Here is a 23862-nt window from a genome sequence, read left to right on the forward strand (position 1 = left end):
TTGCCTTTTCAGGCATTTTTTTCAAGTGGAGTGATCCACCTGCAGAGCTCTCCAATGATATTTTGGACATCTCAAAAAGACCATCATAGAAGATACTTAGGATAAACCATTCTGAGTGCATGTTAGGAGGACACATCCTGATCAATTGCTTGTATCTTTCCTAAACTTCATAGAGGGATTCACCTTCTTTTTGTCTGAAGGTTTAAAATTCCACTCTGATTTTGCTTATCCTTCGAGAAAGAAAGAATTTGGCCAAGAAAGCATTGACCAGCTTTTCCCAAGAGTCTAAGCTTTCTTTAGGTTGAGAGTCCAACCATATTTTAGCTCTGTCTCTAATAGTAAAGGGAAAGAGCATAAGTCTGAAGACCTCAGGATCCACTCCATTGGTCTTAACAGTGTCACAGATTTGCAAAAATTCATCTAGGAAATGATGTAGATCTTCCAGTGGAAGTCCATGGAACTTGCAATTCTGTTGCAGAAGAGAAACAAACTGAGGCTTAAGCTCAAAGTTGTTAGCTCCAATGGCAGGTATAGAGATACTTTTACCATAGAAGTCAGAGGTAGGTATGGTGTAATCACCAAGAACCTTTCTTGCCTCTCCTTCATGATTGGCCTCGTCTGCCGTGTTGTCAACTTTTTGTTTGAAATTTTCTGAGAGATTACTTTTGGAGTGTTGTACTTTGGCTTGTTGTAAGCTCCTCCTTAACGTCCTCTCAGGTTTAGGATCAAGATTAAAGAGAGGCTCTTTATCCCTGTTCCTGGTCATAAACAAGAAAAAGAAGCCAAGAAAGAAGGAGAATGGGAGTTTTATGTTTAAGAACAGAGGACTCCTTGTGAGATGTGAAGAAGAAAGAAAAAAAGAATAAAGATAGAAGAAGGAGAAGAAGATTTCGGCTATGAGAAGTAGAGAATTCGAAAATTAAAAGTGAAAAGAGAAACAAGAATTAAAATAATTTTATTTTTATTTTATTTATTAATGAAATCCAAAAATAGAAGCTAATTAATTAAAAATATTTGAAAATTAAATTATTAATTTCAAAAAAGAAGATAGAGAAATAGAGGAAGGATTTTCAAAAATTAGGAGAGAGAAGAATTAGTTAGGAAGTTTTGAAAAAGAAGAAAGAGAAAATAAGTAACTAATTAAGAAAAGATTTGAAAACAAGATAAGAAAATATTTGAATTTAAAATATGAAATTAGAAAAGATAAGATAGAAATTGAAAAGATTAAAAAAAATTGATTTTGAAATTTGAAATTAAAAAAGATAAGATAAGAATTTGAAACGATTTGAAAAAGATTTGAAAAAGATAAGATTTGAAATTTTATTTTTGAAAAAAAATTGATTTTGAAATTTGAATTTTGAAATTTTAAATTTAAATTTTGAATTTTGAAATTGAATTTTAAAATTTGAATTTGAAATAAGATAAGATAAGATAAGATTTTTGAATTTTAAAGAAAGATAAGATAGTAATTTGAGAAAGATATGATTTTTGAAAATATTTGAATTTCAAATTTAAAACTAAGATAAGATAAGATAAGATAATGATTTTGAAATTAAATTTTGAAAAATTGGTTGTAATTTTCGAAAATTAAGATAAAGTTAAGAAAAGATATTTTATTTTTTTGATTTTTGAATTTAATAAAGAAAGAGAAAAACAACAAAAAGACACCAAATTTAAAATTTCTAGATCTAAAAACACTACTATGCAAAAATTAAAAAAAAAACACAGAGACACCAAACTTAAAAATTTTGAAAATCAAGGACACAATTTTCAAAAATTTTAAAAAGAAAAGACACAAGAAGACACCAAACTTAAAGATTGAAACAAAACTCAAATAAAAGACACTATTTTTGAAAACTTTCTAAAAAAGGACTCAAGAAATTCAAAAATTTAACAAGAATACAAACAAAAGACTCAAACTAAAAATAAAGATTAAATAAAGAAAAGAAAAGGTTTTTGAATTTTTTTTTGATTTTTTCAAAAAAGAAGAAAATAAAAGACTCAGATAAAATAAAACTAAACCTGTAAAGAAAAGGAAATTACCTAATCTAAGCAACAAGATAATACGTCAGTTGTCCAAACCCAAACAATTCCCCGACAACCGCACCAAAAACTTGGTGCACGAATTTCCACGCTTCGTACAACTAAACCAGCAAGTGCACTGGGCTATCCAAGTAATACTTGAGTGAGTCAGGGTCGATCCCATGAGGATTATGATTTGAAGCAAGCTATGGTTATCTTGTAGATCTTAATCAAGTGAATAGAAGAGTTGTTTGTTTGTTTAATTCGCATGAGAAGAAAATAAATAAAATGTTAATCAATTGATGGTGAAAGCAATGATATGAAGATGGTTAAGGCTTGGAGATGCTTTGTTCTTCTGGATTACTCCAGTCTTACTGTCTACTCCAACTTTGAATGATTTTCTCTATGGCAGGCTATATGTGATTGACGTCCTTCTTAAGACATCGCCAATGCTCCTCTAGATCTGAACCCCAGGGTTAGTGCGGATCCAGTCTGATTGAAGGTGAAGCTCCTACAGTTCATAATCTTTCGTGATCCTACTTAAAACACCACAGACAAGGTCAAATCTTCCGGATCAGAGAATACTGCACCTTTGGTTCTAGCCTCTACCACAAAGACTCTAATCTCCCCATACCTCGACTGAACTAGTGTCTCGAGAAGTCCCCAACAAAGTCGTGGATTAGCCGTCTAAGAGATGTAAGATCAAGCCGGTGGTTCATCATTGTCCGATGAAAGACTCACTCTGAACCCTTTTAGAATGAGATAACCTTGTGCCGGTTCAACGTATTCATAATGATGAAGAACGGATATACATCTTAGAATAGAGATTCAAACACGAATTGAGATAGAACAGTAGTACTTTATTAATCCATAAAACTCAGCAGAGCTTCTCCCCTCAACCTAGGAGGTTTAGAAACTCATACTGATAGAAAATACAATGGTAAACGAAATATGACAGGTCCTCTCTAGAATGTAAAAGTTCTTAATTAAATATTAAGTTGATGACTAAGGATTACATAAGAAGGGAACAGTCTTTTAGTACTAAAATCCACTTCTGGGGCTCACTTGGTGAGTGTTTGAGTTGAGCTTGATTGAGATTCACGTGCTAGAAGGCCTCTAGGGTGTTGAACGCTGGCTAGGGGGTCCTTCCTGGGTGTCCAACACTGTTATCTTCTCCTTTTGGCGTTGGACACCAGAATAGGGTGATGCATGGAAACTTGTCTCTCAACAAATCTCCCTTCGGCAAGTATACTGAATTATCGTTAAGTAAAACTCACTATAGAGTGAGGTCGAATCCCACAAGAATTGATTGGTCAAGCAACTTTAGTTAGAAGAATATGCTAGTTGAGCTAAACAGAATTTAGATTGAGATGTAGAAATTTAAATGACTAGAAAGTAAATAGTAGAAATTAAAGTGCAAAATCTTAGATGGGGAATTGGGGCAATGCTCATAAAAGTAAATAGCAGAAATTAAAGAGAATGGGTAAGATCAGAAATGAAGAGATCATTGGGTTTAGTTGTTCATAGCTCTAGGAATCAAAAATGGGAGAAAAGAAGAATCCATGCTAGAAGTACAGAAAAGTAAATATGCAGAGAGTAGTTCTCCAAGATGCAAAAGTTTTTATCTAGTTCAAAACTACTCCTATATATACTACTCTTCATGATCTTCTAGTGAGTTCTTCAAGTCTTGGATGTGGGCTTTGGACCTTGAGTTGAAGCAATTCTCATCTTTAGTGGTTCCAGCTTGCAGAGAAATATGAATTAGGCTTGGGCATTTAGTGAGATTAATCGTGGAATACATTTCTGGGTGCGAGAACATTAGTGGCATTCACCTTTTCCACTAACGTTCCACCCTTATATGCCCACGTTATTCTCAACGTTAGAAGTCTTAACGTGACTTCTAACGTTCCTTTTCAATTCTTGGCCAACGTTAATGGGACTCACTTTTCCCATTAACGTTGGCTTGTGCCCCTTTTCGCAAACGTTAATGGGAATCACTTTTCCCATTAACATTGCTTGCCTTTTGCCTCCTACGTTAGGTCTTACGTTAGCTTAGCTAACGTAGCTCTTAACGTGGGCACCTATCACCTTCGAGAGCGTTAGTGACACTCACCTTTGTCACTAACGCTCTAATTGCCTTAATCCCCTACGTTAGAACCCATGTTAACTAAGTTAACATGGCTTTTAACGTAGTAATGAAGCCATCTTCCAACGTTAGTGACAAAAGTGAGTGTCACTAATGTTGGTTCTTTGCACCCCACTCCACGTTAACTTTCACGTTAACAATATTAACGTGAGAGTTAACGCATGCAATGAAAATGATCTAACGTTAGTGACAAAAGTGAGTGTCACTAACGTTGGCATTGTTGATCCTTGTCCACGTTAGAGTTCACGTTAACTTAGTTAACGTGACTCTTAACGTGGGGCATTGCCTAGTTTTCCAGCGTTAGTGGTGTTCACTTTTACCACTAACATTGAGGATAAACGTTATTGGAGTTCACGTTTCTCATTAACGTGGAGTCCTCCTTTCCTTCTACGTTAAGTACCACGTTAACTTAGTTAACGTGGCTCTTAACGTAGGCTATGAATGGCTTCGCAGGCGTTATTGGTGATCACTTTTCTCATTAACGTTGCAAGCCAATTGCCATCCCACATTAGTAGTCACGTTAACTAAGTTAACGTGAATGCTAACGTGATTCTTCCATGCTTCATTTGTCCTGAAATCAAGCAATTAAAGTGCATCAAAGCTCTAGCCAAAATCATGAGATTATGCATCATTAAAATACCATGTAATTCTGGCAAAAATCTCATGAAATCATGCAAAATTCACAATAGTTGCTTGAATGAAGGTGTAAGTGTATTTTCACCCAAAACTTGCCTTGTTTACTAGGAAAATGCATGAAACTACCCTAAAACAGTAAAGAAAAGGTCAGTGAAATTGGCCTAGATGCCCTGTCATCACAACACCAAACTTAAAGCTTGCTTGTCCCTAAGCAAGTACTGAAGCATAAGAAAAATGAAATAAAAGAACAAGAAGAAAAGATGGGAATAACATTCATGGTTCATGGAGTTTCATGCATAGCAACTTAGGTTCTTTCCTTTTAGGTTTCAAGCCTTTATCAAATCCCTAGTCACTCTCTTAATTGCATCCCTTGAGGCCTCTTTCTTATTGATCCTTCTCTTTAAGCTTATTACATTTTTCTTTTGGCTAAGTGCTCTATAAGAGGGCGACTTTTTATGATAAGCTTTCAGCTAACACTCCCAAACCAGTTGGTTTTAAGGTGCTAGGTGTTAAGACACCCCTAAAGACTTACTCCCTCAAGTCTCTTTCCCTCATACATACACACCACAGGCACATGGTTTGTTATTCTTTCTTTCTTCAGACCTTGGTGTCCAGCACCTCTTTGGTTTACTAAGTGCTCTGTAACAAGGGTTACTCTTGATAGTGGACTTTCAGCTGATAATCCCGGATTAGTTAATCCAAGTTACCAAGTAATAAGGCACCCCTAAGAGCTTATTCATCCAAGTATATCCCTTGTACATAAACACCACAGACACATGCCTCAGTTTCACAACCCTTGGTGCCTAGCATTGTTCCTTTTTGTGTTCCCTTTCTTATTTTCACTTGTATTACTCTTTTTTTTTCTTGTTGGGATCTTATTATTTTGCTAGCCTCAAGGAATATGTCTCAAATTTATGACTTAGGATGGATAGTTGCTTTCTTTCATTTCTTGGTGAACCAACTTAGCTTACTAATCATCCTACCACAAACACTTAGAATGCACTTCACAAAATGACTCCATTCTTGTTCTTTCCATAATATTTTCTTTTTGATTAACTTAAAGAGACAAGCATACATGTAGGCAAGATGACAGTGAGCATTCAAGACCTTAGGCTCAATAACATAGACTTAAACAAGGAGAATTAAAGACAGAATTGAAAATCCTAAGCTACCATGGAAGTATGTTCTATTTCATACATGATTTTCCTTATTTAAAGCTTTGAAAAGGAAGGTAAACTAAGAAGGAACTTCACCACCTTTCACTTGTTGGTCTGCTCATTCTCTTCTGCTCCCTTGGGATTCTCCTTGATTACTTGAGTTTCCATTCCCTTTACGCTTTCCCATCAACTTTTTCCAGAATCCGGCATCCTCCATCTTCTTCTTTAATGCTTCCTTTTGCTGTTTCACCTTCCCTTCTTCTTGTTCAGTTAAGTTCTTGCGAACTGCCTCATAATTTGGGATGTCCGGGTGTAGGTGATGCATATGCTCAACCACATAGTTTAGCTTTGCCTGAGTGTTGATGCTGAATTCTTCTCGGTGCAGTTGCCTTCCTTCATTTAGCACGCTGAATTTGTTGAATGCTTTCATTTGATTCATCTGGCGTTGGTTGAGTTCCTGGAGGCGTTTATCTTGACTTTCTTGCCTTTCAGACACTCGATTGAAGGCTTGAGTAAGTTGGGAATAGTGCTCTTGTTGTTGCTCCATTAGCTGTTTCTGCCATTCCCTCTGTTGATTCATCCAATTTGTTAGCATTTCCTCTTGGCGATCCATTCTCTGAGATTGAAGTTGCAGTTGTTGTTCTTGTCCTTCCATGTATAGCCTTGACAAATCATCAATGGCTCCTCGGATGTGACCCAAGTTGATATCGGTTGGGTCATGATATCCTTCTTGATGATATTCCGTGGGTTGGGGTTTTTCTTGGAGAGGCTCTTCCTCTTGTGCCCCTTCTGATGTCCTCTTCTTTAGATGGGGTCTTTTCTCCTGTTGAGCTGGGGTCACATGAGTTATGCATTGGAGTGTAAGTGATCTCCCAAGACCTAGCCAAGTTGGATTGTTGTACTCAAAGACTACCTTGGCTTTCTTGCATAATCTAAGGATGGTGCTGGGGTACCAAAGTCTGGCACCTGAATCCTTTTTCTCGGCTGATTCTTGGATTCCTTCAGCTATAATTTCGTGCACCTTAATGCTTCCACCCTTTATCAAGCAATGTACCATGGTAGCTCGAGTGATATTGACCTCAGAATTATTTGCTGCTGGAAGGATAGATCATCGCACAAGCTCAAACCAAGCTTTGGCATCCGGGATGAGGTCTCCTCTCCTGATGAACCGGGGTCTCTTATCTGCATACCTTTCCCAGTCAGATCCCACAGTGCATATTGGTGGACGAAATTGTGATTACATCAATGTAGTATTCTTTGTTGTTGTATGGAATCATTATTATGGCACCTATGTGTGGACACAACTCCGTTCAACTAACCAGCAAGTGTACTGGGTCGTCCAAGTAATACCTTACGTGAGTAAGGGTCGATCCCACAGAGATTGTTGGTATGAAGCAAGCTATGGTCATCTTGTAAATCCCAGTCAAGAGGATAAAATTATGGAATTTAGAAAATCAAATATGATTAATAAAAATAAACAGAAAATAAAATAGGATAGAAATACTTGTGTAAATCAATAGTGGAAATTTCAGATAGGCGTGTGGAGATGCTAGAATCCTTTCGAATCTCTACTTTCTTATTGCTTTCATCCAATCTTTCTTACTCCTTTCCATGGCAAGCTGTATGTAGGGCATCACCATTGTCAATGGCTACATCCCATCCTCTCAGTGAAAATGGTCCTATGCTCTGTCACAGCACGGCTAATCATCTGTCGGTTCTCAATCAGGTTGGAATAGAATCCCTTGATTCTTTTGCGTTTGTCATCACGCCCAGCCTTCAGAAGTTTGAAGCTCGTCACAGTCATTCAATCCCAGAATCCTACTCGGAATACCATAGACAAGGTTTAGACTTTCCGGATCCTCATGAATTCCGCCATCTATCTAACTTATACCACGAAGATTCTATTGGGGAAACTAAGAGATATGCGCCCGGCCTAAGGTAGAACGGAAGTGGTTGTCAATCATGCGCGTTCATAGGTGAGAATGATGATGAGTGTCACGGATCATCACATTCATCAAAGTGTTGTGCAACGTATATCTTGGAATAAGAATAAAAGAGAATTGAATAGAAAATAATAGTAATTGTATTTAAACTTAAGGTACAGCAGAGCTGCACACCCTTAATCTATGGTGTGTAGAAACTCCACCGTTGAAAATACATAAGTGAAAGGTTCAGGCATGGCCGAATGGCCAGCCCCCATGATCTGAGCACTAATCGTCCCAAGATGTCTAATACACTAGTAAAAAGTCCTATTTATAATAAACTAGCTACTAGGGTTTACATGAGTAAGTAATTGATGCATAAATCCACTTCCGGGGCCCACTTGGTGTATGTTTGGGCTAAGATTGGTCTATCCAAGAGCTGAGGCTTTTATTGGAGTTGAACTCCAAGTTATAACGTGTTTTGGGCGTTCAACTCCGGATCATGACGTGTTTCTGGCGTTTAACTCCAGACAGCAGCATGTACTTGGCGTTCAACGCCAAGTTACATCGTCAATTTCCGAATAAAGTATGGACTATTATATATTTCTGGAAAGATCTGGATGTCTACTTTCCAACGCCGTTGAGAGCGCGCAAATTGGAGTTCTGTAGCTCCAGAAAATCTATTTCGAGTGCAGGGAGGTCAGATTCCAACAGCATCAGCAGTCCTTTTGTCAGCCTTTTTCAAAGTTTTGCTCAAGTCCCTCAATTTCAACCAGAAATTACCTGAAATCACAGAAAAACACACAAACTCATAGTAAAGTCCAGAAATGTGAATTTAACATAAAAACTAATGAAAACATCCCTAAAAGTAGCTTAAACTTACTAAAAACTACCTAAAAACAATGCCAAAAAGCGTATAAATTATCCGCTCATCACAACACCAAACTTAAATTGTTGCTTGTCCCCAAGCAACTGAAAATCAAATAGGATAAAAAGAAGAGAATATACTATGAATTCCAGAATATCAATGAATATTAACTATAATTAGATGAGCGGGACTTGTAGCTTTTTGCTTCTGAACAGTTTTGGCATCTCACTTTTTCCTTTGAAGTTTAGAATGATTGGCTTCTCTAGGAACTTAGAATTTTGGATAGTGTTATTGACTTTCCTAGTTAAGCATGTTGATTCTTGAACACAGCTACTTATGAGTCTTGGCCGTGGCCCTAAGCACTTTGTTTTCCAGTATTACCACCGGATACATAAATGCCACAGACACATAACTGGGTGAACCTTTTCAGATTGTGACTCAGCTTTGCTAGAGTCCCCAGTTAGTGGTGTCCAGAGCTCTTAAGCACACTCTTTTGCTTTGAATCACGACTTTAACCACTCAGTCTCAAGTTTTTCACTTGGACCTTCATAACATAAGCTCATGGTTAGGGACAACTTGGTTTAGCCGCTTAGGCCTGGATTTTATTTCCTTGGGCCCTCCTATCCATTGATGCTCAAAGCCTTGGATCCTTTTTACCCTTGCCTTTTGGTTTTAAGGGCTATTGGCTTTTTCTGCTTGCTTTTTCTTTTTCTTTCTAAATATTTTTTTTTTGCCTTTTGCTATTCACTGCTTTTTCTTGCTTCAAGAATCAATTTCATGATTTTTCAGATCATCAATAACATTTCTCTTTGTTCATCATTCTTTCAAGAGCCAACAATTTTAACATTCATAAACAACAAGATCAAAAATATGCACTGTTCAAGCATTCATTCAGAAAACAAAAAGTATTGTCACCACATCAATATAATTAAATTAAATTCAAGGATAAATTCGAAATTCATGTACTTCTTGTTCTTTTGAATTAAAGCATATTTTCTTTTAAGAGAGGTGAAGGATTAATAAATTTTATTCATAGCTTTAAGACATAGTTACTAAACATTAATGATCATGAAGTAGAGACACAAAATATAAATAAACATGAAGCATAAAAAATAAAAAAACAGAGAAATAAGAACAAGGAATGAGTCCACCTTAGTGAGGGTGGCGCCTTCTTGAAGAACCAATGGTGCTCTTTGAGCTCCTCTATGTCTCTTCCTTGCTTCTGTTGAATGATTCCTAGTAATTTTGGTGTTCCTACCCTTAGTTGCTTCCAATATTTGTGTGAAGGACAATTTATCCCCTGAGGTATCTCAGAGATCTCTTGATTTGCAGTCAAATATTCTACCACTGAGCTATAAACCCTTTACATGAGTCTTTCCATCTCCCATGACTCAGAGGTGGAAGCTTTTGTCTTCCCTTTTTTTTCTCTTCTTCTTTTTTTTTTGAATGTCTCTGGCCTTAGGTGCTATTAATGGTTATGGAAAAGCAAAAGCTATGCTTTTACCACACCAAACTTAGAAAATTGCTTGCCCTCGAGCAAGAGAAGAAAGAAAAGATGAAGAATAAGAAGAAGATATGGAGGAGATTGAGGGATGTGTGTATTCGGCTATATGGGTGGGATTGGGTGGGAAAGAGAATTTAAATTTTAAAGGTAGGTGGGGTGTAAGGGGAAGAGCGGATAGATGTAGGTGGTGAATGAAAAACAGAAAGGATGACCATGAATGGAGAGAGAGAGGGCGAGGTAGGTAGGGATCCTGTGAGGTCCACAGATCCTGAGGTGTCAAGGAATTCCATCCCTGCACCAAATAGGCATGTAAAATGCCTTTGCACACCATTCTGGCGTTTAAACGCCGAGTGGTGCACATTCTGGGCGTTCAACGCCCATGTAAAGCATGTTTCTGGCGTTGAACGCCAGTTTCATGCTTGTTACTGGCGTTCAGCGCCAGCTTTTCCTCTCTAGGCATATTCCTGGCGTTCAGCGCCAGAATGTTGCTTGTTTCTGGCGTTCAGCGCCAGAATGATGCTCTGTTCTGGCGTTGAACGCCGGCCAGATGCATATTACTGGCGTTCAACGCCAGCCTGTGCTTCCTCCAGGGTGTGATTTTTTTCTTCTGCTGTTTTTGATTCTGTTTTTAATTTTTATGATTTTTTTCGTGACTCCTCATGATCATGTACCTAATAAAACACAAAATAACAATACAATAAAATAAAATTAGATAAATAAAATTGGGTTGCCTCCCAACAAGCACTTCTTTAATGTCAATAGCTTGACAGTGGCTCTCATGGAGCCACAAGGTGATCAGGTCAATGTTGTATAGTCCCAACACCAAACTTAGAGTTTGGATATGGGGTCTTAACACTAAACTTAGAGTTTGGTTGTGGCCTCACAACACCAAACTTAGAGTTTGACTGTGTGGGCTCTTCTTGACTCTGAACTGAGAGAAGCTCTTCATGCTTACTCTCTTTTGTCATAGAGGGATGGCCATGTGCCTTAAACACAAGGTAGTCCCCATTCAATTGAAGGACTAATTCACCTCTGTTGACATCTATCACAGCTCCTGCTGTGGCTAGGAAAGGTCTTCCAAGGATGATGCAATCATCCTCTTCCTTCCTAGTGTCTAAGATTATGAAATCAGCAGGGATGTAAAGGCCTTCAACCTTTACTAACACGTCCTCTACTATTCCATAAGCTTGTCTCAATGACTTGTCTGCCAATTGTAATGAGAACAAGGCAGGTTGTACCTCAATGATCCCCAGCTTCTCCATTACAGAGAGTGGCATAAGATTTATCCCTGACCCCAGATCATACAGAGCTTTTTCAAAGGTCATGGTGCCTATGGTACAAGGTATTAAGAACTTGCCAGGATCTTGTTTCTTTTAAGGTAGAATTTGCTGAATCCAAGTATCTAGTTCACTAATGAGCAAGGGAGGTTCACTTTCCCAAGTCTCATTACCAAACAACTTGGCATTCAGCTTCATGATAGCTCCTAAATATTGAGCAACTTGCTCTCCAGTCACATCTTCATCCTCTTCAGAGGAAGAATAGTCTTCAGAGCTCATGAATGGCAGAAGAAGATTTAATGGAATCTTTATGGTCTCTATATGAGCCTCAGATTCCTTTGGATCCTTAATAGGAAACTCCTTCTTGCTTGAGGGACGTCCTAGGAGGTCTTCCTCACTAGGATTTTCGTCCTCCTCCTCCCTTGTGCATTCGGCCACATTGATTATATCAATGGCCTTGCACTCTCCTTTTGGATTCTCTTCTGTATGCTTGGGAGAATATTGGGAGGATTTTCAATGACTTTCTTACTCAGCTGGCCCACTTGTGCCTCCAGATTTCTAATGGAGGATCTTGTTTCACTCATGAAACTGAAAGTGGCCTTTGACAGATCAGAGACTAGATTGGCTAAATTAGAAGTGTTTTGTTCAGAATTCTCTGTCTGTTGCTGAGAAGATGATGGAAAAGGCTTGCCATTGCTCAGCCTGTTGCGTCCACCATTGTTAAAGCCTTGTTGAGGCTTTTGTTGATCCTTCCATGAGAAATTTGGATGATTTCTCCATGATGAGTTATAGGTGTTTCCATAAGGTTCACCCATGTAATTAACCTCTGCCATGGCAGGGTTCTCAGGATCATAAGCTTCTTCAGAAGCTGCCTCTTTAGTACTATTGGATGCATGTTGCCATCCATTCAGATTTTGAGAGATCATGTTGACCTGTTGAGTCAACACTTTGTTCTGAGCCAATATGGCATTCAGAGTATCAATTTCAAGAACTCCTTTCTTCTGAGGTATCCCATTATTCACGGAATTCCTCTCAGAAGTGTACATGAATTGGTTGTTTGCAACCATGTCAATGAGTTCTTGAGCCTCTTCAGGCGTTTTCTTTAGGTGAATAGATCCACCTGCAGAATGGTCCAATGACATTTTCGAAAATTCAGATAGACCATAATAGAATATATCTAATATGGTCTATTCTGAAAACATGTCAGATGGACATCTTTTGGTCAGCTGCTTGTATCTTTCCCAAGCTTCATAGAGGGATTCACCATCTTTTTGTTTGAAGGTTTGAACATCCACTCTCAGCTTGCTCAGCTTTTGAGGAGGAAAGAATTTATCCAAGAAGGCAGTGACCAGCTTATCCCAAGAATCCAGGCTATCCTTAGGTTGTGAATCCAACCATATTATAGCTCTGTCTCTTACAGCAAAAGGGAAAAGCATGAGTCTGTAGACTTCAGGATCAACTCCATTCGTCTTTACAGTCTCACAGATCTGCAAGAACTCAGTTAAAAACTGATAAGGATCTTCAGATGGAAGTCCATAAAACTTGCAGTTTTGTTGCATTAAAGCAACTAGTTAAGGCTTAAGCTCAAAATTATTGGCTCTAATGGCAGGAATGGAGATGCTTCTTCCATCAAATTTGGACGTTGGCTTTGTGAAGTCACCAAGCATTCTCCTTGCATTATTATTATTTTCGGCTGCCATCTCCTTCTCTTGTTCGAAAATTTCTGAAAGGTTGTTTCTGGATTGTTGTAATTTAGTTTCTCTTAGTTTCCTTTTCAGAGTCCTTTCAGGTTCAGGATCAATTTCAACAAGAGTGCCTTTTTCCCTGTTCCTGCTCATATGAAAGAGAAGAAAACAAGAAAAGAAAGAGGAATCCTCTATGTCACAGTATAAAGATTCCTTTGTGTTAGTAGAAAAAGAGAGGGGGTAAAGAAAGGGGAATGGTTCGGATTTTTAGATGAAGAGAGGTGAAGAGAAGTGTTAGCAATTAAATAATTAAATAGAATAAGAAAAGGGAGGGAGAATTTCAAAAATAAGTTTGAAAAGGAGTTAGTAATTTTCGAAAATTAACTATAAAATAAGATTAAAATTAAAATTTAAAACAATTAAAAAGAATTTTTGAAAAAAAGAGAGAGGTATTTTCGAAAATTAGAGAGGGAAAAGTAGTTAGGTGGTTTTGAAAAAGATAAGAAACAAACAAAAAGTTAGTTAGTTGATTGAAAAAGATTTGAAATCAAATTTGAAAAGATAAGAAGATAAGAAGTTAGATAAGATATTTTAAAATCAAATTCTGAAAAAGATAAAATTTTGAGAAGGATGAGATAAAAAGATAAGATAAAAATTTTAAGAAAAAGATATTTTGAAAAAGATTTAATTTTTAAAATGACTTAACTAACAAGAAACTACAAGATAGGATTCTAGAATTTAAAGGTTCACAAACTTCAAATTTTTGAATCAATCACATTAATTGTTAGTGTAATTTCGAAAATATGATATAAAGATAAGAAAAAGATTTTGAAAATATTTTGAAAAAGATTTTTGAAATTTTCGAAAAATAGAAAAAAAAATGAAAAGGATATAATTTTTGAAAAAGATTTTGAAAAGATAAGATTTTTAAAATTGAAATTTTGACTTGACTTGTAAGAAACAACTAATTTTTAAAAATTTTTTGACCAAGTCAACTCAAATTTTCGAAAAAATAAGGAAAAGATATTTTTTTTTATTTTTGAATTTTTAATGAGGAGAGAGAAAAACACAAACAACCCAAGAACATTATGAATGTCAAGATGAACACCAAGAATACTTTGAAGATCATGTTGAACATCAAGACCATAATTTTGAAAAATTTTTGATGCAAAGAAAACATGCAAGACACCAAACTTAGAAGAGAGAGAAAAACACAAAATGACCCAAAACATAAAAATTTTGGATCAAACAAAGATGCATGCAAGAACATTATGAATGGTCAAGATGAACACAAGAATACTTTGAAGATCATGTTGAACATCAAGACCATAATTTTGAAAAATTTTGATGCAAAGAAAACATGCAGACACCAAACTTAGAAGTCTTTAATGCATGGACTCTAACAACAAAAAATGCATATGAAAAATAACAACAACACAAAACAAGAAAACATCAAGATCAAACAAGAGGACTTGTCAAGAACAACTTGAAGATCATGAAGAACACTATGAATGCATGGAATTTTCGAAAAATGCAAGAAAAGTTTTTAAAGCATGCAATTGACACCAAACTTAAAAATTGACTCAAGACTCAAACAGAACACAAAATATTTTTGATTTTTATGATTTTCTAATTTTTTTTGGATTTTTTATTTTTTTTCGAAAATAAAGTTAGGAAAAACGAAAAAGATAAGAAAAATTTGAAAAAGATTTTTGAAAAGAAAATTACTAATCTGAGCACAAGATGAACCGTCAGTTGTCCATACTCGAACAATCCCCGGCAACGGCGCCAAAAACTTGGTGGACGAAATTGTGATCACATCAATGTAGTATCTTTGTTGTTGTATGGAATCATTATTATGGCACCTATGTGTGGACACAACTCGTTCAACTAACCAGCAAGTGTACTGGGTCGTCCAAGTAATACCTTACGTGAGTAAAGGTCGATCCCACAGAGATTGTTGGTATGAAGCAAGCTATGGTCATCTTGTAAATCCCAGTCAGGAGGATAAAATTATGGAATTTAGAAAATCAAATATGATTAATAAAAATAAACAGAAAATAAAATAGGATAGAAATACTTATGTAAATCAATAGTGGGAATTTCAGATAGGCGTGTGGAGATGCTAGAATCCTTTCGAATCTCTACTTTCTTATTGCTTTCATCCAATCCTTCTTACTCCTTTCCATGGCAAGCTGTATGTAGGGCATCACCGTTGTCAATGGCTACATCCCATCCTCTCAGTGAAAATGGTCCTATGCTCTGTCACAGCACGGCTAATCATCTGTCGGTTCTCAATCAGGTTGGAATAGAATCCCTTGATTCTTTTGCGTTTGTCATCACGCCCAGACTTCAGGAGTTTGAAGCTCGTCACAGTCATTCAATCCCAGAATCCTACTCGAAATACCATAGACAAGGTTTAGACTTTCCGGATCCTCATGAATGCCGCCATCTATCTAACTTATACCACGAAGATTCTGTTGGGGAATCTAAGAGATATGCGCCCGGCCTAAAGTAGAACGGAAGTGGTTGTCAATCATGCGCGTTCATAGGTGAGAATGATGATGAGTGTCATGGATTATCACATTCATCAAAGTGTTGTGCAACGTATATCTTGGAATAAGAATAAAAGAGAATTGAATAGAAAATAATAGTAATTGTATTGAAACTTGAGGTACAGCAGAGCTCCACACCCTTAATCTATGGTGTGTAGAAACTCCACCGTTGAAAATACATAAGTGAAAGGTTCAGGCATGGCCGAATGGCCAGCCCCCATGATCTGAGAACTAATCGTCCCAAGATGTCTAATACACTAGTAAAAAGTCCTATTTATAATAAACTAGCTACTAGGGTTTACATGAGTAAGTAATTGATGCATAAATCCACTTCCGGGGCCCACTTGGTGTATGTTTGGGCTAAGATTGGTCTATCCACGAGCTGAGGCTTTTATTGGAGTTGAACTCCAAGTTATAACGTGTTTTGGGCATTCAACTCCGGATCATGACGTGTTTCTGGCGTTTAACTCCAGACAGCAGCATGTACTTGGCGTTCAACGCCAAGTTATGTCGTCAATTTCCGAATAAAGTATGGACTATTATATATTTCTGGAAAGCTCTGGATGTCTACTTTCCAACGTCATTGAGAGCACGCCAATTGGAGTTCTGTAGCTCCAGAAAATTTATTTCGAGTGCAGGGAGGTCAGATTCCAACAACATCAGCAGTCCTTTTGTCAGCCTTTTTCAGAGTTTTGCTCAAGTCCCTCAATTTCAACCAGAAATTACCTGAAATCACAGAAAAATACACAAACTCATAGTAAAGTCCAGAAATGTGAATTTAACATAAAAACTAATGAAAACATCCCTAAAAGTAGCTTAAACTTACTAAAAACTACCTAAAAACAATGCCAAAAAGCGTATAAATTATCCGCTCATCACATATATCACCCACAATCTCCTCCAATTCATCATTGTCGGCACCTTTATCTATTCTTTCTTGGTAACCAAGCTCAACAAAACGTGGGGATTTCAAATGGAGAACTCTAATGATTGCATTGGGGCTAAAATCCACCTCTATTCCTCTTACATAACTCTTGAAGGTGGAGGCTGTGGTCTTATCTTCTCTAACCACATTTGCATAAAATTCTCTGATGAGGTTTGCATTTGCCCTTGCTTCCGGGTTAGTGAGCTTTTCCCAACCCCTCTTTTCAATCTTCTCCTGAATTTGTGGACACTCATTTTTATCGAATTGAAAGGTTGATTTGGGCAATATCTTCTTTTCCTTTATTCGCTCGAATTTGAGCTCATGGAAGGCTGTTTTGAATTTCCCAGTGTCGAAGGAGGGCTGCTCCATTGGTTCTTTTCCATTTTGCCTCTTGACGTTTGATGCTGCCATGAGTGAGAATTGAATATTAGAGGCTAAGGGGTTGAAGATGGAGTTCAGTTGGGTTGAAGTAGAATGAGTCTTGAAGAAATGAGTTTTGAAGAGAGAAAAGAAGAGGTGAGTATATAAGGTGCACGTGAAGTGTGTATGGCTGAGAGAAATAAGTGAAAAGAAAAGAATGGGGATACAGGGTGTGTACGGAAGGGTTGTGTGAAGGGGTTTATATATAGGGATGGCAATTGTTGAATGGTGTGGATTGATGGTGTTGTTTTGATAGTGGACGGTTGGGGTTTTGAGATTGGATTATCACATGGATCACCTCTTTTATGAGGTTCTTGGTTCGGTCTCCAAAGTCATTCATTCCCCATGTTGCATGGCAACAACTCCAAGGACATTCCCTATGAAGACAAGTGTAAAATTCCCTTGGTGTAGTGGCCGAATCTCCCTGTATTAATTGTCCTATCAATTACCATCAATGTCCTTTTTGATTCCCTATATACAAGCAGTAAATGCAATGGGTTATTTGAACTTTTTGGTGGAAAAAAGTGTGAACTATTAAAATGTTTCTCTTTCTTTTTCTTTTTTTTGTTTCTATTAACTAAATGCTTTCCATGAAAACAATTCAATTAAACATTAGACTCCCCATGCATGCACGTTGGTACACCAAACTTGTTTGTAATCACATGGTGCAACAAGTTTGGGGAATGAACTTTCCTCATAAGGTGTGTTCAGACCACACTTGGTGTGCTTTGAACACCAAACTTATCATGTACTATACGTTGCATGTGGAGGGACTTTATATTAATTGTCAAAGTTGGATTGAAATTCCATGGAAATTGTCTTATTACTATTATTATTTGAAATTTAAAGAGAAAGGGTTATAGAACATGGGTTGCCTCCCATGAAGCGCTTCTTTAGCGTCACTAGCTTGACGTTTGGTTCTTGTCAAAGAGGTTGATGGTACTTGAAGTCCTCCCCTCTTGCAGTATGTTTGCCTCTAGTGAACTCGTTGAGAAGTTCATCTCCTAAGGGGAGATCTTCTGTAGGTATCTTTCTGCTTCTCCATCTCCTTAGAACTCTTTCCCTTGTTTCCATTGATGTTTTCTTGTTTTCTATGGATTCTTTCTCCAGGGGAATCTTGTTATTGATCTTGCATGACTCTGGTGGGTCTGGTTCCTCTTGGATCACCTTTGAACATGGTTCTTTCTGACTATATGGCTTCTCAACTAATGGGGCTTCCAATTGTGTTGTTTGTGCTTCTTCGATTGGCTCTTCTATCATCTTATTGTCTTTGTGATCTGCTCCTTGTGAGAGGTTGTAAACATTGAAAGCGAGCTGCTCATCATGTATTCTCAGCACTAACTCTCCTCGTTCTACATCTATGAGTGCTCTAGCTGTGGCTAGAAAAGGTCTTCCCAGAATGATGGGGTAGATAGGATTCTCATCCATTTCCAAAACAACAAAATCTGTGGGAAGATAGTAGCTCCCAACCTTTACCAGCACATTTTCAACTATTCCTACTGCTTGTTTTTGGGTTTTGTCCGCCAATCTGATAATCACATCAGTAGGAGTTAGTTCATTGATTTGGAGCTTTTTCATGAGAGAGAGAGAGGCATTAAGTTGATGCTTGCTCCCAAGTCACAAAGTCCTTTGTCAATCATTGTTTCTCCTATGGCACAAGGAATGTGGAAGTTTCCTGGATCCTCCTTCTTTGTGGGTGGTCCTGGTTGAATGAGAGCACTACAATCTCTGTTCATCTTGATTGTTTGTCCACCCTTCAATGGACTTTTTCTGGCTAGTAGCTCCTTTATATACTTGATGTAGAAGGGCATCTGTTAGAGGGCTTTAATGAATGGTATTTTTACATCTAAAGATGCAAACATATCAAGAAACCTTGAGTATATTCTCCCTGCTACACCACCTTTAAGCCTGTGGGGGAAGGGTGCATATGGGTTCAATGCCTCCTTTTTCTTTAGCTCTTCCTTGGATGTGAGTGGAGTTGCACAGCTTCCTTCCTTTTGACTTTCCTGTTGGTGATTTTAGAGGTGTTCTACTCCATTCATACTTTTCTCATCACTTGTGGTTATCATTTTGCATTCTTCCCATCTCACTTTCTTTGGTTCTCCTCTTGGATTCTTCTCTGTATCACTAGGGAATCCATCAGTGGGTTTGGGAATTTGTTGAGATAGATAGCCTACTTGGGACTCTAATCTCTTGATATTTTCTCCTTGATTCTTGATGTTGGCTCGCACTTCTTCCTTAAACACCTTGTTATCTTGGACTTCTCTGCACATGTTTTCAAGTAGAGCCTCAATCTTTGAAAGCCTATGATCTGTGGATGATGGTGGGTTGAGATTAGGTGATTGAGAAGGTTGGCTAGATGGATATTGGTAATATCTCTGTGAGGTGTTTTGATGAGTGGCATTGTTGTTGGAGTTGAAGTTGGAACGTCTCGAATCTTGTCCTTGGTCTTGTTGGTTTCCCCATCCAAAGTTGGGGTGATTTCTCCATCCAGAGTTGTATGCTTTAGAGTATGGATCATGGACTTGTCTAGGTAAATTTTCCACATAGTTGGCTTGCTCTCAGTCACCTTCTTCTCCTATGTTTACTCCTTCATGAGTTGGTGATGAGGTGATGGCTGCTGCAACTTGGTTCTCTTCCACCTTCTTGGTAAGATCTGCTAGCTGTTTGGTGATCATCTTGTTTGGGCTAACAGTGCATCCATGTGGTTCAGCTCCATTACTCCTTTAGTGTTACTTCTTTCAGAGGCATAGAAGTAGTCATTCTCAGCAACTGTTTCAATGACATCTATGGCTTCTTCAACGGTTTTCTTCTTGTTTAAAGAACCTCCTGATGAATGATCTACATCCTTCTTTGACTCATAGGAAAGACCTTCATAGAAGATGTGAAGTTGAACCCACTCATTAAACATCTCTGGTGGGCATCTCCTTGTCAAGTCTTTGAATCTCTCCCATGCTTCATAAAGTGTCTCACCATCTTGTTGCCTGAAAATCTGCACCTCAGTTCTTAGCCTATTAATCTTTTGAGGAGGATAAAATCTTGCTAAAAACTTGTTCACTACCTCCTCCCAATCTGTCAGGCTTTCTTTTGGGAAGGATTCAAGCCACTTTGTTGCCTTGTTCCTGAGTGAAAAGGGGAACAAAAGCAACCTATAGACATCCGGGTGGACTCCATTTGTCTTCACTATGTCACAAATCCTCAAGAAGGTGGTCAAGTATTGGTTAGGGTCTTCTTGAGCACCTCCTCCAAATGAGCAATTATTTTGCACCAAAGTGATGAGCTGAGGTTTTAGCTCAAAATTATTGGCATGAATGGTGGGTTTCTGAATACTGCTTCCACAGTTTCCTGGATTAGGATTGATTAGCCTCCTTTCATGCCCAACCCGGTTTGCATGGCCTTCTCTGGCATGATTATGAGCTTCTTCTTCATGATTGTTCTCTAAATTCTCTTCCATGTTGGGTTCAAAATACTCTTCCTCTTCCTCAGCACCAACAATTCTTTTTCCTCTTGCTTCCCTTTTTCGTCTCCAAAGAGTTCTCTCAGGCTCTGAATCAAAGGATGTTGAGATTCCTTCTCTTCTCCCTGTCATACAACAAACAGAATGCACAACAGGAGATATAGTGAAGACAATTTTTGTTAGAATGATTGTTAGTGTGAGTGATGCAATTTATCAAACAGTTAGTGGGTTAGTGAGCTGAATTATGATAAACTAAGAAAAGAGAACAGAAAATAGAGAGGGTATAGGGGGTGAGGAAGAAATTAAGAACAAACTAAGGTAAATTACTGAATATAGAAAAGAATAACGGAAAAAAATGCTCAATCTAGTGATCTTCTAGCTTAATCATTGTTGATTCAAAATCAATCCCCGGCAACGGCGCCATAAACTTGATGCATGGAAACTTGTCTCTCAACAAATCTCCCTTTGGCAAGTATACCAAATTATCGTCAAGTAAAACTCACTATAGAGTGAGGTCGAATCCCACAAGGATTGATTGGTCAAGCAACTTTAGTTAGAAGAATATGCTAGTTGAGCTAAACAGAATTTAGATTGAAATGCAGAAATTTAAATGACTAGAAAGTAAATAGCAGAAATTAAAGTGCAGAATCTTAAATGGGGAATTGGGGCAATGCTCATAAAAGTAAATAGCAGAAATTAAAGAGAATGGGTAAGATCAGAAATGGAGAGATCATTGTGTTTAGTTCTTCATAGCTCTAGGAATCAAAAATGGCAGAAAAGAAGAATCCATGCTAGAAGTACAGAAAAGTAAATATGCAGAGAGTAGTTCTCCAAGACGCAAAAGTTTTTATCTAGTTCAAAACTACTCCTATATATACTACTCTTCATGATCTTCTAGTGAGTTCTTCAAGTCTTGGATGTGGGCTTTGGACCTTGAGTTGAAGCAATTCTCATCTTTAGTGGGCCCAGCTTGCAGAGAAATATGAATTAGACTTGGGCATTTAGGGAGATTAATCGTGGAATACATTTCTGGGTGCGAGAACGTTAGTGGCATTCACCTTTTCCACTAACGTTCCATCCTTATATGCCCACGTTATTCTCAACGTTAGAAGTCTTAACGTGACTTCTAACGTTCCTTCTCAATTCTTGGCCAATGTTAATGGGACTCACTTTTCCCATTAACGTTGGCTTGTGCCCCTTTTCGCAAACGTTAATGGGACATTAACGTTGCTTGCCTTTTGCCTCCTACGTTAGGTCTTACGTTAGCTTAGCTAACGTAGCTCTTAACGTGGGCACCTATCACCTTCGAGAGCGTTAGTGACACTCACCTTTGTCACTAACGCTCTAATTGCCTTAATCCCCTACGTTAGAACCCACGTTAACTAAGTTAACGTGGCTTTTAACGTAGTAATGAAGCCATCTTCCAACGTTAGTGACAAAAGTGAGTGTCACTAACGTTGGTTCTTTGCACGCCACTCCACGTTAACTTTCACGTTAACAATATTAACGTGAGAGTTAACGCAGGCAATGAAAATGATCCAACGTTAGTGACAAAAGTGAGTGTCACTAACGTTGGCATTGTTGATCCTTGTCCACGTTAGAGTTCACGTTAACTTAGTTAACGTGACTCTTAACGTGGGGCATTGCCTAGTTTCCCAACGTTAGTGGTGTTCACTTTTATCACTAACGTTGAGGATAAACGTTATTGGAGTTCACGTTTCTCATTAACGTGGAGTCCTCCTTTCCTTCTACGTTAAGTACCACGTTAACTTAGTTAACGTGGCTCTTAACGTAGGCTATGAATGGCTTTGCAGGCGTTATTGGTGATCACTTTTCTCATTAACGTTGCAAGCCAATTGCCATCCCACGTTAGTAGTCACGTTAACTAAGTTAACATGAATGCTAACGTGATTCTTCCATGCTTCATTTGTCCTGAAATCAAGCAATTAAAGTGCATCAAAGCTCTAGCCAAAATCATGAGATTATGCATCATTAAAATATCATGTAATTCTGGCAAAAATCTCATGAAATCATGCAAAATTCACAATAGTTGCTTGAATGAAGGTGTAAGTGTATTTTCACCCAAAACTTGCCTTGTTTATTAGGAAAATGCATGAAACTACCCTAAAACAGTAAAGAAAAGGTCAGTGAAACTGGCCTAGATGCCCTGGCATCACAACACCAAACTTAAAGCTTGTTTGTCCCTAAACAAGTACTGAAGCATAAGAAAAATGAAATAAAAGAACAAGAAGAAAAGACGGGAATAACATTCATGGTTCATGGAGTTTCATGCATAGCAACTTAGGTTCTTTCCTTTTAGGTTTCAAGCCTTTATCAAATCCCTAGTCACTCTCTTAATTGCATCCCTTGAGGCTTCTTTCTTATTGATCCTTCTCTTTAAGCTTATTACATTTTTCTTTTGGCTAAGTGCTCTGTAAGAGGGCGACTTTTTATGATAAGCTTTCAGCCAACACTCCCAAACCAGTTGGTTTTAAGGTGCTAGGTGTTAAGACACCCCTAAGGACTTACTCCCTCAAGTCTCTTTCCCTCATACATACACACCACAGGCACATGGTTTGTTATTCTTTCTTTCTTCAGACCTTGGTGTCCAGCACCTCTTTGGGTTACTAAGTGCTCAGTAACAAGGGTTACTCTTGATAGTGGACTTTCAGCTGATAATCCCGGATTAGTTAATCCAAGTTACCAAGTGATAAGGCACCCCTAAGAGCTTATTCATCCAAGTATATCCCTTGTACATAAACACCACAGACACATGCCTCAGTTCACAACCCTTGGTGCCTAGCATTGTTCCTTTTTGTGTTCCCTTTGTTATTTTCACTTGTATTACTCTTTTTTTTCTTGTTGGGATCTTATTATTTTGCTAGCCTCAAGGAATGTGTCTCATATTTATGACTTAGGATGGATAGTTGCTTTCTTTCCTTTCTTGGTGAACCAACTTAGCTTACTAATCATCCTACCACAAACACTTAGAATGCACTTCACAAAATGACTCCATTCTTGTTCTTTCCATAACATTTTCTTTTTGATTAACTTAAAGAGATAAGCATACAAGTAGGCAAGATGACAGTGAGCATTCAAGACCTTAGGCTCAATAACATAGACTTAAACAAGGAGAATTAAAGACAGAATTGAAAATCCTAAGCTACCATGGAAGTATGTTCTATTTCATACATGATTTTCCTTATTTAAAGCTTTGAAAAGGAAGGTAAACTAAGAAGGAAATTCACCACCTTTCACTTGTTGGTCTGCTCATTCTCTTCTGCTCCC

The 23862-nt window shown here is 37.8% G+C and overlaps 2 non-coding genes across 2 annotated transcripts; both read left to right on the plus strand.

The window, feature by feature from the left end:
* The first annotated feature begins 114 nt into the window (after positions 1–114).
* LOC130952032 (small nucleolar RNA R71) lies at positions 115–223 on the plus strand. Its single transcript, XR_009074214.1, has one exon. It is a non-coding gene; the product is annotated as a small nucleolar RNA R71 (small nucleolar RNA).
* A 19799-nt stretch (positions 224–20022) lies between these two features.
* Positions 20023–20130, plus strand: LOC130952673 (small nucleolar RNA R71). Its single transcript, XR_009074851.1, has one exon. It is a non-coding gene; the product is annotated as a small nucleolar RNA R71 (small nucleolar RNA).
* Positions 20131–23862: the final 3732 nt, after the last annotated feature.

The sequence above is a fragment of the Arachis stenosperma genome, chromosome 9 (genome assembly GCF_014773155.1).
Source record: "Arachis stenosperma cultivar V10309 chromosome 9, arast.V10309.gnm1.PFL2, whole genome shotgun sequence".
Taxonomy (NCBI): Eukaryota; Viridiplantae; Streptophyta; class Magnoliopsida; order Fabales; family Fabaceae; genus Arachis; species Arachis stenosperma.